The 16,479-nt window shown below is 48.1% G+C and overlaps 1 protein-coding gene across 2 annotated transcripts in view; it reads right to left on the bottom strand.

Annotated features, from left to right (window-relative positions):
- The window catches only part of c30h15orf39 (chromosome 30 C15orf39 homolog), a 78,579-nt gene that overhangs the window by 16,672 nt on the left and 45,428 nt on the right, over positions 1 to 16,479 (bottom strand). The window contains exon 1 of one of the 2 annotated variants that reach the window (XM_078532486.1): positions 10,075 to 10,173. The exons of the other annotated variant lie outside the window; for it this stretch is intronic. The gene's annotated coding sequence lies outside the window, so the exon portion shown is untranslated. Of the gene's footprint in view, positions 1 to 10,074; positions 10,174 to 16,479 lie in introns of those variants that run through there. 2 annotated transcript variants of the gene reach the window in all.

Below are 16,479 nucleotides of genomic sequence, written 5' to 3'. Positions count from 1 at the left end.
TTCATTCATGGGATGTGGGCGTCACTGGCTAAGCCAGCATTTATTGCCCACCCCCAATTGCCCTTGGCAAGGTGGTGGTGAGCTGCCTTCTTGAACCGCAGCAGTCCATGTGGTGTAGGTACACCCACGGTGTGCAAGGGAGGGAGATCCAGGAATTTGGCCAAGCGACAATGAAGGAACGACGATGTATTTCCAAGTCAGTTCCAACTGAGTGGCTTGCTAGGCCATTTCAGAGGGCAGTTAAGAGCTAACCACATTGCAGAGAGTCTGGAGTCACATGTAGGCCAGACCAGGTTAAGGACGGCAGATTTCCTTCCCAAAGGAAGTGAACCAGATTACGACAATTCCAAATTTTCATTGATCAAATTTGAACCCAGGTCCCCAGAGCATTACCCTGGGTCTCTGGATTACTAGTCCAGTGACAATACCACTACATCACCGCCTCCGAGTATATTGCAACATTAAGTGAAACAAGTGAACAAGTACACACTTCCCCATTATATGCCATCTGCAAAATATTTACCCACTCACTTAATCTGTCTATGTCCCTTTGCAGACTCTCAACTACTTCTTGACAATTTACTTTCCTAACTATCTTGGTGTCATCGGCAAATTTAGCCACCATACATTCAGCCCCTTCATCCATTGATACAATTGTAAATTGTTGAGGACCCAGCACAGATTCCTTTGGAAATCCGCTAATTACAGTTTGCCAATCTGGAAATGGCCCATTTATCCTACTCTCTGCTTCCTGTTAGCCAGTCAATCCTTTATTCATGCTAATGAGTATTACCCACTACACCATATGCTCTTGTGTAGTAACTTTTGATGTCATACCTTATCAAATGCCTTTTGGAAATCTAAGCACACCACATCTACCGGTTGCCCCTTTATCCACCTTCAACGTTACTTCGTCAAAAAACTCATTAGTTAAACCTGATTTCCCTTTCACAAAGCCTAGTAGGTGCGCCAGGAATCTGGTGTCAGACATACGAACATCATGTTCTACCCAAAGCAATTGGTTTTGAGTGATTAGCGCTTTGATGTTGGGCGAGTTGGCTTGGCAGAGGATGTTGCTGGTGGACTGCCTTTCTTGCCACCGGATTTGGAGGATCTTGCGAAGCCACCACGGGTTGTACTTCTCCAGTGCTTTGGGGTGTCTGCAGTAATTTGTCCAAGCCTCCAAAGCATATAGGAGCACAGGAATCACTGCTGCCTGGTAAACCATGACTTTGTCCCCAGGCAACACTATTTTTTTGCGCTATACTGGTATTACAAAGTCTGAGAAACCAAGCTGGTACTAGTTCCATTTGACAGGAAAAGTTTATAGGGGTGCCTAGTTTGGTTATCCAATCGATGGATTTCTGAGATGCCAAGTGGAGAAATGTCATGCCTCCCGCAACAGACCTTAGTGGGCAAGTTAAGTGTCGCATTCCACAGCCTGGGATTCAAGACCACAATCTCATTTTGAGTCGTCACTCATCTTCTACTTGTACAAGTGTCACATTTAGTTGAGCATTGACCAGTCTGAGGGTGGTTGAAAGCAGGGGTCTTTGCTGCTGGGTCTGTGATGAGGTGTTGGGTTCCTCACGCTGCACGAGACCCACAGTTCTAGCCATCTGGATAGAGATGATAGCAGCTAATATCTATGTAGCTGATATTTCACAGAACAGCCCGAGCCGTTTTAAGCACTTCCGTGGTGCGGCTTTCAAGTCTTCATGAATGGTAAGGTTGGCGTTGCTCATGATTTTTTCCCATCTCACTAAGCACGATGGTGTTGCAGTGAACAGTGGGTAGGACGACGTGGGACATCAATGGGAGCCATTCAGTTGGATCTCTCCGACACTGTCCTCATGGCCGAACGTCCACAATCTTTGTGTGGCAGCTGCAGGGCCATGAGGCAGACAACTAAACTAGGGCCGTTTGTGGTGTGAAATGTTCAGGCTGTGCTTCTTCTTGAGGAACCGTTGACAGGTTGCACGTGGTCTCCGTGTGTGCTAATTAATTGAGAATGCCAAGACTTCCACCTACACACAACTAATCACCCGAAAGTGGCCACCCTGTCCGAAAAGCATGAAAGCATCAAACGAAGTTAGTGTTTAACTGGAAAAAAAATAGAAGAACATTGCAATTTGAGGCACTGGAGATGACGCAGTCACCATCAGAATGCATTACGCTAACTTTCAATTAAATATAAGCATGAATTTTATAGAATTAACTTAAATGCCTAAAACCCATTAATGCGATTGTGGAAATCATGCTTTGGTGTGTTGTAAAGCATTGCATTGAATTCAGTTAATAATGTGCGACTGCAGTACTGAAACTGAGCTATTATTTGTTCTGATCATTGTGATGGCAATATTACTTTTTAAATAAATTTTAAATAATTAGAACAGTAAATCTCCTACACAAATCTGATATTTACAAAGTGAGCCAACGTTGAAACAGACGAGGAGTTAGAATTTAGATCTGTTTCAGAGTTCGTATGATCCTTAGTATCCTTAATTCAGACATACACAAAGACAGTTAAAAAAAATGTCACCAGCAGGGACCAATACAGCACTGGCTAAAGAATATTTAACTCAAAAATCTCAACCCCAAAATAAGAAAACAATTTGATGTGTTACTAACAACAAATTTATTTTTCCATTTCCACAGGATAACATGACTGGCACCTATAATCATACCTTGCTTTGAGAATTTAGAATAGAACAGAACTCTAATTGGGTTGAATTTAACAGGGCATAACAGTAAAATTGACAGGAATATATGCACGTTTCAGAGTTGGCCTTTTACAATTTGTAAAGTAACTTAGCCAGCGAGCAGCTGTTGATTCCCTAATCAAGAAGTAGTAATGGTTAAACTGTAGTAAGAGGAAAATACTGGAAATCTGAGGTGCTGGAAATACTCAGCAGGTCTGGCAGCATTTGTGGAGAGGGGAGCTCTGAAGCCATATTTGACTCAAAATGTTAACTTGGTTTCTCTTCTTTTAAAACGTAGCGCTCTATTCAGACTGCACCTTAAATACCATGTTCCGTTTTGCTCAACAAGGTACAGACAAGGCCTGAAGACTTGCAAGCTGGTGTCCCTGGTGTAAGATGATCGAGCAAGATGAAAACCCAAGAAAGGACTTGAGCAAAAGAGGTGAATCCAGAACAGAACCTCAAATTAAACAGTAGCGTGAGGCAGCACAAAATGAAATTAGTGAAGTCAGGATATTCTTCCTTCACAAAAAGACTAATCAACATGTGGAATGGATGGCTTCCTTTAATGTATAAATTGTACCTCTTCTTCTTTATCCATCTCTCGTCTTGGTAAATGCAGTCCATGTCCAAATGCAACAAGACCTGGACAATATCCAGGCTTGGGCTGACAAGTGGCAAGTAATATTCACACCATACAGGTGTCAGGCAATGACCATCTCCAACCACAGAGAATCCAACCATCGACCCTTGACATTCAATGGCATTACCATCACTGAATCCCCCATTATCAACATCTTGGCAGTTACCACTGACCAGAAACTGAACTGGACTAGCCATATAAATACTGTGGCTACAAGAGCAGGTCAGAAGCTAGGAATCCTGCAGCGAGTAAGTCACCTCCAGACTCCTCAAAGCCTGTCCACCAAGGCACAAGTCAAGAGTGTGATGGAATACTCTCCACTTTCCTGGATGAGTGCAGCTCCAACAACACTCAAGAAGCTTGACACCATCCAGCACAAAGCAGCCCGCTTGATTGGCACCACATCTACAAACATTCACCCCCTCCACCACTGACGCACAGTAGCAGCAGTGTGTACCATCCACAAGATGCACTGCAGGAATTCACCAAGGCTCCTTCGACAGCACTTTTCAAACTCACAACCACTACCATCTAGAAGGACAAAGGCAGCAGATAGATAGGAATGCCACCACTCTGAAAGTTCCCCTCCAAGTCACTCACCATTCTGACTTGGAAATATATTGCCATTCCTTCAACGTCACTGGGTCAAAATCCTGGAACAGCACTGTGTGTATACCTGCACCACATGGACTGCAGCTGTTCCAGAAGGCAGCTCACCACCACCATCTCAAGGGCAATTAGGGATGGGCAATAAATGCTGGCCTAGCCAGCGACATCCACATCCCGTGAATGAGTGAAGAAAAAGATGGTTATAACCCTGGAATGTACCTATCTGGTCTCTGGCCACAACAGCTTTTTACTCTGCCAGGTTTTCCATGTTTTCGCCATTATTTTGTAACCATTTACACCTCCTCTAGACCTGCCTTTGCTTTGTTAATGCCTCACTATACTCCCCTTTGCCTTGCACCATCATCTCTTTTGTTACTTAGTCACTCCTGCCCTACCCTGATCACAAACCTTCCTCGTTGTTCTTGCCTACCTCCAGTCTCCTAGCTCTATACTTAAATAAGTCTGTTTCTCTCTCCATCGCAGCTGCCTGACCGAAGTGCTTTCCATTTTTTCGTTTTCATTTGAGATTTCCAGCAGATGCAGCTTTTAGGTTTTATTCTGATCTAGAGTGCACTGTATGAAAGGATGGTGGAAGCAAGTTCAATAATAACTTCCAAGTTTTTATCCAGTTCTTTCTGCAGGGGGAGAATTTATGGAGCTGTGGAGAATGAGCAGATGAGTGGGGCTAAGGGGTAGCTCTCTCAAAGTGCTGGTACAAGCTCGATGGGCTGAATGACCTCCTTCTGTGCAGTCATTTAATTCCATCCTGGCTGGCCTCACATCCTCCACCTCCATGAAAACATAATCAAAACTCCGCTGTCTATATTCTAACTCACACCAAGGACCATTCATTAATCATCATCATCAGTCCTAAAATGCTGCATACCTTCAACCCAACTTTTGCCCCGCAATTGGGGGTCGTGTCTTTAGCTGCCTCAACCCCAAACTCCAGGAATTTCCATCCTAAACCTCTCCATCTCCTTTTCCTCCTTTTTGGGGTTTCTTGATACCTACATCTTGGACCAAGTTTTTAGCCAATGGTCCTAATATCTGTCAATCGTTCCCTGATTATTCTCACACAAATATAAAGAGCGCTGTGCTCCTCAGAATCTCCATTTTCCACCACTGTTGCGCCTTCAGTTAGAGGCCCTGAACTTTGGAATTATCATTTTTCCACCTCTCTTTCCCTCTTTCCTCCTTTAAGACACTGCCTAAAAACCTACCTCATTGACCAAGCTTCTGGTTACCTGTCCTAATATTACCTTAATGTGATGCAGTGTCAAGTTTTATTGATAAAACTCCTGTGAAGCACTTTGGGAAAGGGAAATGTTACCATGTTAAAGGTGCTACCTAAATGCGCCATATAAATGCAAATTGTTATTGAATTTCTTTGTCATTATTTGAAAACATTTATCTTGAAACCCCATACAGAGCAAAATACATCAGCTTTACATTTAACATTCAAGTGCACAGGATTTAGATAGGTGTAATGTCACGACTCACTGGGCATAGTGCGCTGTAATGTCACGACTCACTGGGCATAGTGCGCTGTAATGTCATGCCTCACTGCTCCCCGAGCTACAACAAATGTGAAAAAAGTGATCAACCCACCTAATTGTTTAATTTAGGTCAACAGAATACAAGCACCAGGTTTGTAAACTTAATAAGTAAATAACTGTTTATTGAACAAACTGTCGTTAACCACTGGCAAAAGAAAGAAATATGAACTGCTAACTTCTAACTCTATAACCTAACTTCTACCCCTTCTTAAATCCCTACACACACACACATACAAGACACACAAAAACCTGGATTTTAAGGGTGGGATAAAACAGTTCAATAGCACCAATTCTGGAGTACAGGATTCGATGGGTTGATTTTGATCGATGTCTTCCAAATTCCTTTCAGTTCTTGTTGATGACATGAGGTGGTCTTCCAGCACTTTTCAGTATTTAGTTCACCAGTTGAGAACTTGGTTTTCCAATGTCTCCAGCAGTGGTTTTCCCCTTTTCCTTTTTATAGGGGTTTTCAGAGAGAGCAGGTTGTAGAGATATGAGGAGAAAAAGTCAGCTAGCTATTATTGTGGAATTACTGGAATCTTCCACACAGGAGAAGGAGGTTTTAGGTTAGGAGCTATTCTGCTGCACTGCTTCTCACACAAAACCTGGTCAGGAGCCAATTAAAATGTTATTGCCAGTCAACTCCCTTGGTCCAGGGCTCCTTTCCGGCACCATCCCGTCTTTCATGGCACACTCTCGTTCCAGGACTACAACATTGTATACATCTCTCACCCTGTTCCAGTAGGCACGTCTTTCAACCTGCAGCTAATGTAATTTTAATCCCCAGTCCAACAGAAAATAAAGATATGTTCCTTATAGTAATTAAAATGGTTTCCCTGAGCCTGCTGCTGCTAACTAGTCTTTAAAGGTAGACAAAAGTCTTCCCAACAGCATGAAAACATTGCACCTTAGCAGGAAGTAGACCAAAAAGAAAATGGTACAAGTTAAGTGCCACCCTCACTGGTGTTTCATGACATCTACAGTACTTGTTTCAACAAATAGCCAGATAAGCATGGAGGGCCTCATGTCTTTTCAAACTCCCATTACTTATCATTGTACAACAAAGCTATGGCTCAGGCAAAACAAAGCATTTTGCAAAATTGTCTTTTTATACAACAATCTCTTCTATTACACAGCTTCCTGCTGTGATCAGTTTTTAGCTATAACAGGAATGATGCAGAGGTATAGTCTCCATTAGAGGGTGCCACATGCTGAAACTATCAGTCAGATACAAATCAGACAAAAACAATGAAAGCAAAACACCGCGGATGCTGGAAACCTAGAACAAAAACAAAAATACCTGGAAAAACTCAGCAGGTCTGACAGCCTCTGCGGAGGGGGATACAGATGACGTTTCGAGTCCATGTGATGAAGGGTCATACGGACTCTAAACGTCAAAAACAATGAAAGATCTATTCCACAGAAACTCCGAGATCTGTGACACAAAGATCACTGCATAAGCGACAAACTGAAATGTTAAGTCTCCCTAATGATGCTTCCTAACCTGCTGAAATTTCCTGTTTTTATTCACCTCATTTCTCATTTGTGGGACCCCCACTATCTAAATTGGTGGCTACATTTTACCAATTGGACAGTGACTACATTACAAAAAGGATTTTGGTGGATGCGAATTGCTCTGGGAAACCACCAAAGATTCAATAAAGGCATTGTAGACACCCCAACCCTCTCCAGCAATTGGTGGACAAGACACAAAATTGCAGCTTAAAGGATACACACCTCTGAGCAAGTCTCCCCCAAAGCAAAATATAAACATCTATGTAAAAACACACAAGTGCAAAAAAAACTCAGAGATGCAACAAACTTTTGATGCCAAGTGATCACATGAGGTTTGCATGACAGCAACATGAGTCAAATTTCCTTCCTTTTCTGTGGTTTAAGCACTTTCCTCTCGAAAAAACAAAGTAAAATTACTGCATTGATAAACAGACCAGCAACTCTCCAGTCTAGTATGGAGCACATCAAGAGTAAATACACTTTTGTGAATTAGAACTTCAGTTGCTTGCTAAACTACTGCCTTTTGAAATCATCATTAGGTCAAAATGGACTACAAGGTGAACTACATTACAATCGACAAATGGCATGTCTGCTGCAATGCACTGCAAGAACCCAATCTTAAAATGCACAGTAAAATAATGCAGGATTTCCTTCAGGCAGACAGCAAAATACAGGAAAGCCGCGCACACTTCATACAACAGATATGCATAGGAGAGGGATCCTGCAATAAAAGGAGATCCTGCAAAATATATAGGGAGATACAAAATTAAGTAAAACGTTTTTTTTTAAAAAAAGTTACTGAAAAAATTATGCAAAATTGCACTGGGTCACGAGCAAACCATAGCAGCAAGGTACAGAAAGGGAGAGGGACGATTTGTGTAAAATCATCAATACCTAGGTACTTGGGTTGGGGGCTACACATATGAGAGGCACGAGAAAAACAAAAATACCTGGAAAAACTCAGCAGGTCTGGCAACATCTGTGGAGAGGAGCACAGTTAACATTGAGTCCGCATGACTCTTTAACAGAACTAAGGAAAAATAGAAAAGGGGTGAAATATAAGCTGGTTTAAGGGGGGGTGGGGGGTTGGTGGAACAAGAAGAGCTGGATAGAGGGCCAGTGATAGGTGGAGATAACCTAAAGATGTCACAGACAAAAGGACAAAGAGGTGTTGAAGGTGGTGATATTATCAAAGGGAATGTGCTAATTAAGGGTAGAAAGCAGGACGAGCAAGGTACAGATAGCCCTAGTGGGGGTGGGGTGAGGTGAAGGAATCGAAAAAGGCTAAAAGGTAGAGATAAAACAATGGACGAAAATACATTTAAAAGTAATGGAAATAGGTGGGAAAAGAAAAATCTATATAAATTATTGGAAAAAACAAAAAGGAGGGGGAGAATCAGAAAGGGGATGGGGATGGAGGAGTTCATGATCTAAAGAGCGGCATGAGATGTTGCTGCATATAACCAACTCAGCCCTGACCCTCAAACTTCTCTCACTCTCCTGATCAACGCCACCGCTGCCCCAATCTCCTACTGCCCCATTTTCCCCTTCCACCTCCCCCACCTCCACATTCCCCCTCCCCAAACTTTCCCCTCCTCGCCCACCACGTCCCCTAACTCCCCTCATGCCACACTCCCACCCCCATACCACTTCCCCCTCCCCCACCAATTTCCCCCCACCACACCGCCTCCCCTCACCACTTCCCCCACTCTTCCCCCTCACACCCCCACCATCCCCCCACCCCCTCCTCCCCCTCCCCCACCCCTTCCCCCCTCCCCCTCCCCCTCCCCCACCCCTTCCCCCCTCCCCCTCCCCTTCCCCCCTCCCCCACCCCTTCCCCACACCCCCTCCCACCCCCTCTCCCCTCCACACCCCCTCCCCCCCACGCACCCCCTCCACACCCCCTCCCCCTCCACACCCCCACCCCCCCTCCACGCCCCCATCTCCACGCCCCCTCCCCCTCCACACCCCCACCCCCCTCCCCCCTCCACGCCCCCACCTCCACGCCCCCCTCCCCCTCCACGCCCCCTCCCCCTCCACACGCCCACCTCCCCCGCCCCCTCCACACCCCCTCCCCCTCCCCCTCTCCTCACGCCCCCCCTCCCCCTATCCCCTCCCCCTCTCCACACCCCCTCCCACGCCCCCTCCCCCTCTCCACACCCCCTCCCCCTCTCCACACCCCCTCTCCACACCCCCTCCCACGCCCCCTCCCCCTCTCCACACCCCCTCCCACACCCCCTCCCCCTCCCCACACCCCCTCCCCCTCTCCACACCCCCTCCCCACACACCCTCCCCCTCCCCACACACCCTCCCCCTCTCCACACACCCTCCCCCTCTCCACACCCCCTCCCACACCCCCTCCCCCTCTCCAGACCCCCTCCCACACCCCCTCCCCCTCTCCACACCCCCTCCCCCTCTCCACACCCCCTCCCCCTCTCCACACCCCCTCCCACACCCCCTCTCCACACCCCCTCCCCCTCTCCACACCCCCTCCCAAACCCCCTCCCCCTCCCAAACCCCCTCCCCCTCCCCACACCCCCTCCCCCTCCCACACCCCCTCCCCCTCCCCACACCCCCTCCCCCTCCCACACCCCCTCCCCCTCCCACACCCCCTCCCCCTCCCACACCCCCTCCCACACCCCCTCCCCACACCCCCTCCACACCCCCTCCCCACACCCCCTCCCCACACGCCCTCCCCACACGCCCTCCCCACACCCCCTCCACACCCCCTCTCCACACCCCCTCCCCACACCCCCTCCCCCTCCCCACACCCCCTCCCCACACCCCCTCTCCACACCCCCTCCCCCTCCCCACACCCCCTCCCCCCACCCCCTCCCCCTCTCCCCACACCCCCTCCCCCTCTCCCCACACCCCCTCCCCCTCCCCACACCCCCTCCCCCTCTCCCCACACCCCTCCCCCTCCCCACACCCCCTCCCCCTCTCCCCACACCCCCTCCCCCTCCCCACACCCCCTCCCCCTCTCCACACCCCCTCCCCCTCCCCCTCCCCTTCCCTTCCCCTCCCCACCACTTCCACACTCACTCACCCAACTTCCCTCCTCGATCTCCTCCGAAAACCATAAGCCCATACGAGATAAACGAAAGCTATTTTATTTTTCTCCACCAGCTCCCATGGCGGTTCATCAATCTCCAAACCAGTTTTAAGCTGCTAGTCTCTTGAGTTTTTATTTCTCCCGCCTACACGAGCTCTCTCCCTCTCTGCACTTTTTTCAAATCTCTTCTCCGGCGCCGCCTCCATGCCCGGGCAGGGGGGGGGGGGGGTGCGGATGGTGACGTATGTCGGTGACGTAAACGGTGGTGGCTGTTCTCCGTTTGAAAAAGAGCGGGATGGAGAGGGCGGGGAGAAGTGGAAAAAGGGGCGGGGAAATCGAGGGAAAAGGGGCGGGGGAAGAGGAAAAGGGGCGGGGAGAAGAGGGAAAAGGGGCGGAGAGAAGAGGGAAAAGGGGCGGGGAAGAGGGAAAAGGGGCGGAGAAGAGAGAAAAAGGGGCGGGGAAGAGGGAAAAGAGGCGGGGTTATTGGGAAGGGGTCAGGAGAACAGGGGAGGGCGATTGGCGGGGTCAAGGGGGCGTGGATCGGGAACGGATCGGGGGGCGGGGGGGAGGGAGCGGTGTTCAGACTGTGGGGAAGGGAGGAGTGGGCGGGGCTGATGCGGGCGGGGATCGATGCGCGGTGCTCGGACGGAAGGGAGGGCGGGATGCGCGGTTTAGAGGGCGGGGCTTGGGGGGAGGGGGTTGAGGGGTTAGGTGGGCGGGATTGAGGGGAACGGGGAGGAGCTCGGGGGCGGGGCGATAAGGGGGCGGGGCTTGAGGGGAAGGGGCGGGGTTAATATGTGGTCGGGGCTCTGAGGATTCGGGGGTGGCGAGGGTGGTGGATGCGGCGAGGCTGGGGGCGGGGCTTCGCTCGAGCTGCCTATCACGTGAGCTTCAGCTCCCTATAAAAGGCGCTAACGTCCTCTCCATCCCTTCAGTTGATGCTGGCAGTTGGTGAGTGAGGAGCTGAAGAGCCTTTATTTAGGTGGGGGACTGCAATAAGCAGCAGTAATAAGGCGTAGCTGACGAGAAAGAGTAATATCGGTGCAGTAGCTGACGAGAAAGAGTAATATCGGTGCAAACAAGAGAGGAAGCAGCAGGAGCAACGTCTCCTGTCAGCAGCACATTGAGCCTAATGTAGGAAGCCCATCTCTTCCCCTCCCCCCTCCATTTGCTCCACTCTGAAGAGTGACCATTGGCTGTGAAGCCCTTTAGGATGTTCAGCCCCAACAGTGCTGGAAATACTCAGCAGGTCAGGCAGCATCTGTGGAGAGAAGCATTTCAGGTCGAGATGACCTTTCATCAGAACAAGAAGGAACAGAACGTGAGAGTCTTTGGGCCAGTGGAAAAGGAGGAAGGAAGATCAAAAGGGAAGGTCTGTGTGGCAGGGTTGGAGGACAGCAGAGATCAACCAACAAAAGATTTCATTGCGCAAAAGCCAAAGAGCAGCATTGTGCCCAGGTGAGCCTTGAATGACAACGGCCGCCATCTGAGTGCAACGTTTATGGGGCAAAGAATGAACCAACCAAAAAAATACAGCCCCCCTCCCCAAAGAAAGACCGAACAAGATGAAGGCAGAGGTTATGATCTAAAGTTGCTGAACTTGATATTGAGTCCAGAAGGCTTTAGAGCACAGGGACTCAGGATAAAAGCAAACTGTGGAATATGTGGGACGTTCCTTGTTCCAGTCCTACTCCGGCCCCCTCCCACAACTCTTTCTCCGGTACATCGATGATTACTTCGGTGCTGCTTCATGCTCTCGTCTGGACCTGGAAAAATTTATTAATTTTGCTTCCAATTTCCACCCCTCCATCATTTTCACATGGTCCATCTCTGACACTTCTCTGTCTCAATTTCTGGTGATAGACTGTCCACCAATATCCATTACAAGCCTACCGATTGCCACAGCTACCTTGACTACAGCTCCTCACACTCCGCTCCCTGTAAGGACTCCATCCCATTCTCTCAGTTCCTTTGCCTCCGTCGCATCTGTTCTGATGATGCCACTTTCAAAAACAGTTCCTCTGATATGTCCTCCTTCTTCCTTAACCGAGGTTTTCCACCCACGGTGGTTGACAGGGCCCTCAACCGTGTCTGGCCCATCTCTCGCGCATCTGCCCTCGCACCTTCTTCTCCCTCCCAGAAACATGATAGGGTCCCCCTTGTCCTCACTTATCATCCCACCAGCCTCCGCATTCAAAGGATCATCCTCTGCCATTTCCGCTAAGTCCAGCATGATGCCACCACCAAACACATCTGCCCTTCATCCCCCCTGGCGGCATTCTGCAGGGATAGTTCCCTCAGGGACACCCTGGTCCACTCCTCCATCACCCCTACACCTCAACCCCCTCCCACGGCACCTTCCCATGCAACCGCAGAAGGTGCAACACCTGCCCCTTTACTTCCCCTCTCCTCACCGTCCAAGGACCCAAACACTCCTTTCAAGTGAAGCAGCATTTCACTTGCACTTCCCTCAATTTAGTCTACTGCATTCTTTGCTCCCAATGCGGTTTCCTCTACATTGGAGAGACCAAACGCAGACTGGGTGACCGCTTTGCAGAACACCTTCGGTCTGTCCGCAAGCATTACCCAGACCTCCCTGTCGCTTGCCATTTCAACACTCCACCCTGCTCTCATGCCACATGTCCGTCCTTGGCTTGCTGCATTGTTCCAGTGAAGCTCAACGCAAACTGGAGGAACTGCACCTCATCTTCCGACTAGGCACTTTACAGCCTTTCGGACTGAATATTGAGTTCAACAATTTTAGATCATGAACTCTCTACTCCATCCCCACCTCCTTTCCGAATTCCACCAATTTTTCAATAATTTATATAGGTTTTTCTTCTCCCACCTACTTCCATTATTTTTAAATGTATTTCCATCCATTGTTTTATCTCTACCTTTTAGCCTTTTTTGATTCCTTCACCCCACCCCCACTAGGGCTATCTGTACCTTGCTTGTCCTGCTTTCTACCCTTAATTAGCACATTCCTTTAGATAATATTACCATCGTCATCACCTCTTTGCCCTTTTGTCTGTGACATCTTTTGGTTATCTCCACCTATCACTGGCCCTCTATCCAGCTCTACTTGTCCCACCCCCGCCCCCCCTCCACAGCCTTAAACCAGCTTATATTTCACCTCTCGTCTATTTTTACTTAGTTCTGTTGAAGGGTCATTCGGACTCGAAACATTAACTGTGCTCCTCTCCGCAGATGCTGCCAGACCTGCTGAGTTTTTCTAGGTGTTTTTGTTTTTGACTCAGGATAAGGTGGTATTGTTCGCATTTTTGTGTGGAGCTCCGTTGAAACAATAGCAGGCTATGGACTGAAAGGGCTGCCTGGGAGCGAGGTGGAGAATTAAAATGACAAAAGATGGGGAGCTCTGGGTCATGCTTGTGGACTGAATGGAGGCAGTCACCCAGTCTGCATTTGGCCTCCCCCAATGTAGAGAATGGGGAATTCAGTATGCTAAATTGAAAGAAATACACTTAAGCCACTGCTTCACTTAGAATGAATATTTGGGATCTTAGATGGTGAGTTGGGAGGAGGCAAAAGGACAGGAGTTGCATCTCCTACGCTTGCACAGAAAGGTGCTGTAGGACAAGGAGTGAATATTAGGGGTGACTGAGGAGTGGTCTAGGGGGTGTTGTAGATGGAAGTGTCTCCCGAAATGCTGAAAGGGGGAGGGCAGGGGAAGATGTGTTTGATGATGGCATCACACTGAAGGTGGTGGAAATGGGGAAGGATGAACTATTGAATATGGACGCTGAAGGGGTGGAAGGTGAGGATGAGGGGAACCCTATTGTGGTTCTGGGTGCGAGGGGAAGGAATGAGAACAGAAGTGAATGAAATGGATCGGATTGGTGGAGGATCCTGTCAACTACGCTGGGTGGGAATCCTCAGTTGAGGAAAAAGGAAGACATATGGGAAGCGCTGGTGTGGAAGGTTGCATCATTGGAACAAATGCAATGGAGATAGAGAATATAGCAGAATGGAATGGAGCCCTTACAGGAAGCAGGGTGTGAGGAAGTGTAGTCGAGATAGCTGTGGGAGTCTGAGAGTTTGTAGTAAATATTAATTGATAGCCTATCTCCAGAAATGGAGACAGAAGTTGAGGAAGGTAAGAATCAGAGATGGACCAGGTGAAGGTGAGAAGGGTGGAAATTGGAAACAAAGTTAATGAAATTTTCCAGTTCTTTGTGAGAGCAGGAGGCAGCACTGATAAAGTTATGAATGTGAGAAAAAGAGATGTGTGGGCGGAGAGTGGGGGGCAAGTAGACCTGGATAATGAATATTTCAACATATTTCAGTAAAAGGCCAGCAATAGCTAGGACCCAGTGGGTACTCGTAGCAACACCTGTTATTTGGAGGAGGTGAATGGAGTTGAAGGAGAGAGATATTCCGAATGAGAACAAGCTCAGCCAGGCAGAGGAGGGTGGATGTGGAGTTGGACCTCCATTGGCAGAAGAAGTGGAGAGCACTGAGACCATCCTGGTGGTTGGGGGTGGAGGTGTAAAGGGATTGGACATCCAGAGTGAAGAGGAAAGGGTTAGGGCTGGGATACTGGAAACTGCTGAAGTGACATAGGGCATCGGAAGAATCATGGATGTAGCTGGGAAGTAATTGTACAAGGGGAGGGAAAAAAATGGAGTTGAGATAAAAAGAAATAAGTTCAGTGGGGCAGGAACAGGCTGAAACAATGGTCAACCAGGGCAGACTTGTTTATGGATTTTGGGAAGAAGATAGAAACGGGCTGTTTGGGAAAGTCTGTCCTTCCTTTCACACTCCACCTCCCCTGACTACATCTCTCATTCTTGTCCAAAGCTCATCCCTTTTTAAAGGACATTTGTAGTAGCTGGCTTAGTTTTTTATTCCTAATATACTAATTTTGGAAAGGATTTATTTTTGTTCAGAAAGGAATAGTTAATGCTTCTGATCTGGAGTTTATAATTGACTACAGTGTTGTTTGCCTTGGATCTCACAACCATTGTTGTTGCTGATTAATTGCTGGTATTCTTTTTATTTATGGGATGGGACTGTTGCTGGCAAGGCCAGCATTTATTGCCCATCCCTAATGGCCCTTGAGTAGGTGGTGGTGAGCTGCCTTGAACCGCTGCAGTCCATGTGATGCAGGTACAGCCACCGTGATGTTAGGGAGGGAGTTCCAGGCTTTTGACTCAGCGACAGTGAAGGAATGGCGGTGATATAGTTCCAAGTCAGGATGGTGTGTGACTTGGAAGGGAATTTGCAGTTGGTCGTGTTCCCATGTGTCTGCTTCCTTTGTACAATGAGAAGCTATTGAAGGGTTTACAGTTTATGTGATGCCTTCTGACTGACACAAAAGATATAAATGTGCTCTCCACCTAACTTGCACAGGGCCTATGTTAAAATTGAAGTTGGCCTTATGGTTGGCTAGAGAGCTCCAATTTGGTTTGATTGACAGCTCCATTGCCTGAGTGGGATATGAACATATGAAATAGGAGCAGAAGTAGGCCATTCTGCCCCTTGAGCCTGCTCCGACATTCAATAAGATCATAGCTGATCTGTTTGTTTCAAATTCCACATTCCCATCTACCCCAATACCCTTTGATTCCCATGCCAACAATAATTATTTACCTCCGCCTTAAAAATGTCCAATGACCCCGCTTCCACCCACTTCTGAGGCAGAGAGTTGCAAAGTCACACAACACTCTGAGAGAAAAAAATTCTCCTCATCTCTGCCCTAAAAGTGCAATCCCTAATTTTAAAACAGTGACCTCTAGTTCTGGATTCACACTTCTGAACAGAAACATAGGCTGAAGACTGCAGTATTGAGTGCTGGAAGATGTTAACAAGAGTCCTAGTTGTGATGAAAATGGTAATATCTGAAAAGCAATGAGTTCTCTCCTTGCCCTTTATATAAAGGATTTTTATAATCTCTATAATAAAAGGAAGAAAGACTTCCATTTATGTAGTACTTATCACAACCACGATTTCTCAAAGCGCTTTATAGCTAACAAAGTGTAGGCACTGTTATAGGGCTGAATTTTACGTGCCCCCAGCGGACCTGTTTCTTGCCGGGGGGGGGGGGAGGGCACGTAAAATGGGGTGGACGCCCATCCCACCATCTTCCTGCCTACCCCTGAGCTCACCCCCATAATATTGGCGGGGAGGGGCTGGAGAGTGCCGAATTCAGAAGCCAATCGCCATCATTTAAATGAACAATTGAGGGTTAACTAGGCTCGTTATCAAGCCTAATGACCCGATAATATGCTGCCCACGCCATAAAACGCTTGACGTGGGCAGCAGGGCCGGGACCGGGAAGCCCGATTTTTTTTATTTGCATGAAGCGTTTAAAGGCCGGGAAGGAATGGCTTTTGGGGACTGCCCTTTGCCGATTGTGTGGCGGCCCCAGCCTACCTT

The sequence above is a fragment of the Cetorhinus maximus genome, chromosome 30 (assembly GCF_964194155.1).
Source record: "Cetorhinus maximus chromosome 30, sCetMax3.hap1.1, whole genome shotgun sequence".
Classification (NCBI taxonomy): Eukaryota; Metazoa; Chordata; class Chondrichthyes; order Lamniformes; family Cetorhinidae; genus Cetorhinus; species Cetorhinus maximus.
The sequence above is the reverse complement of the archived record's forward strand: the minus strand, read 5'-3'. Positions and strand labels throughout refer to the sequence as shown.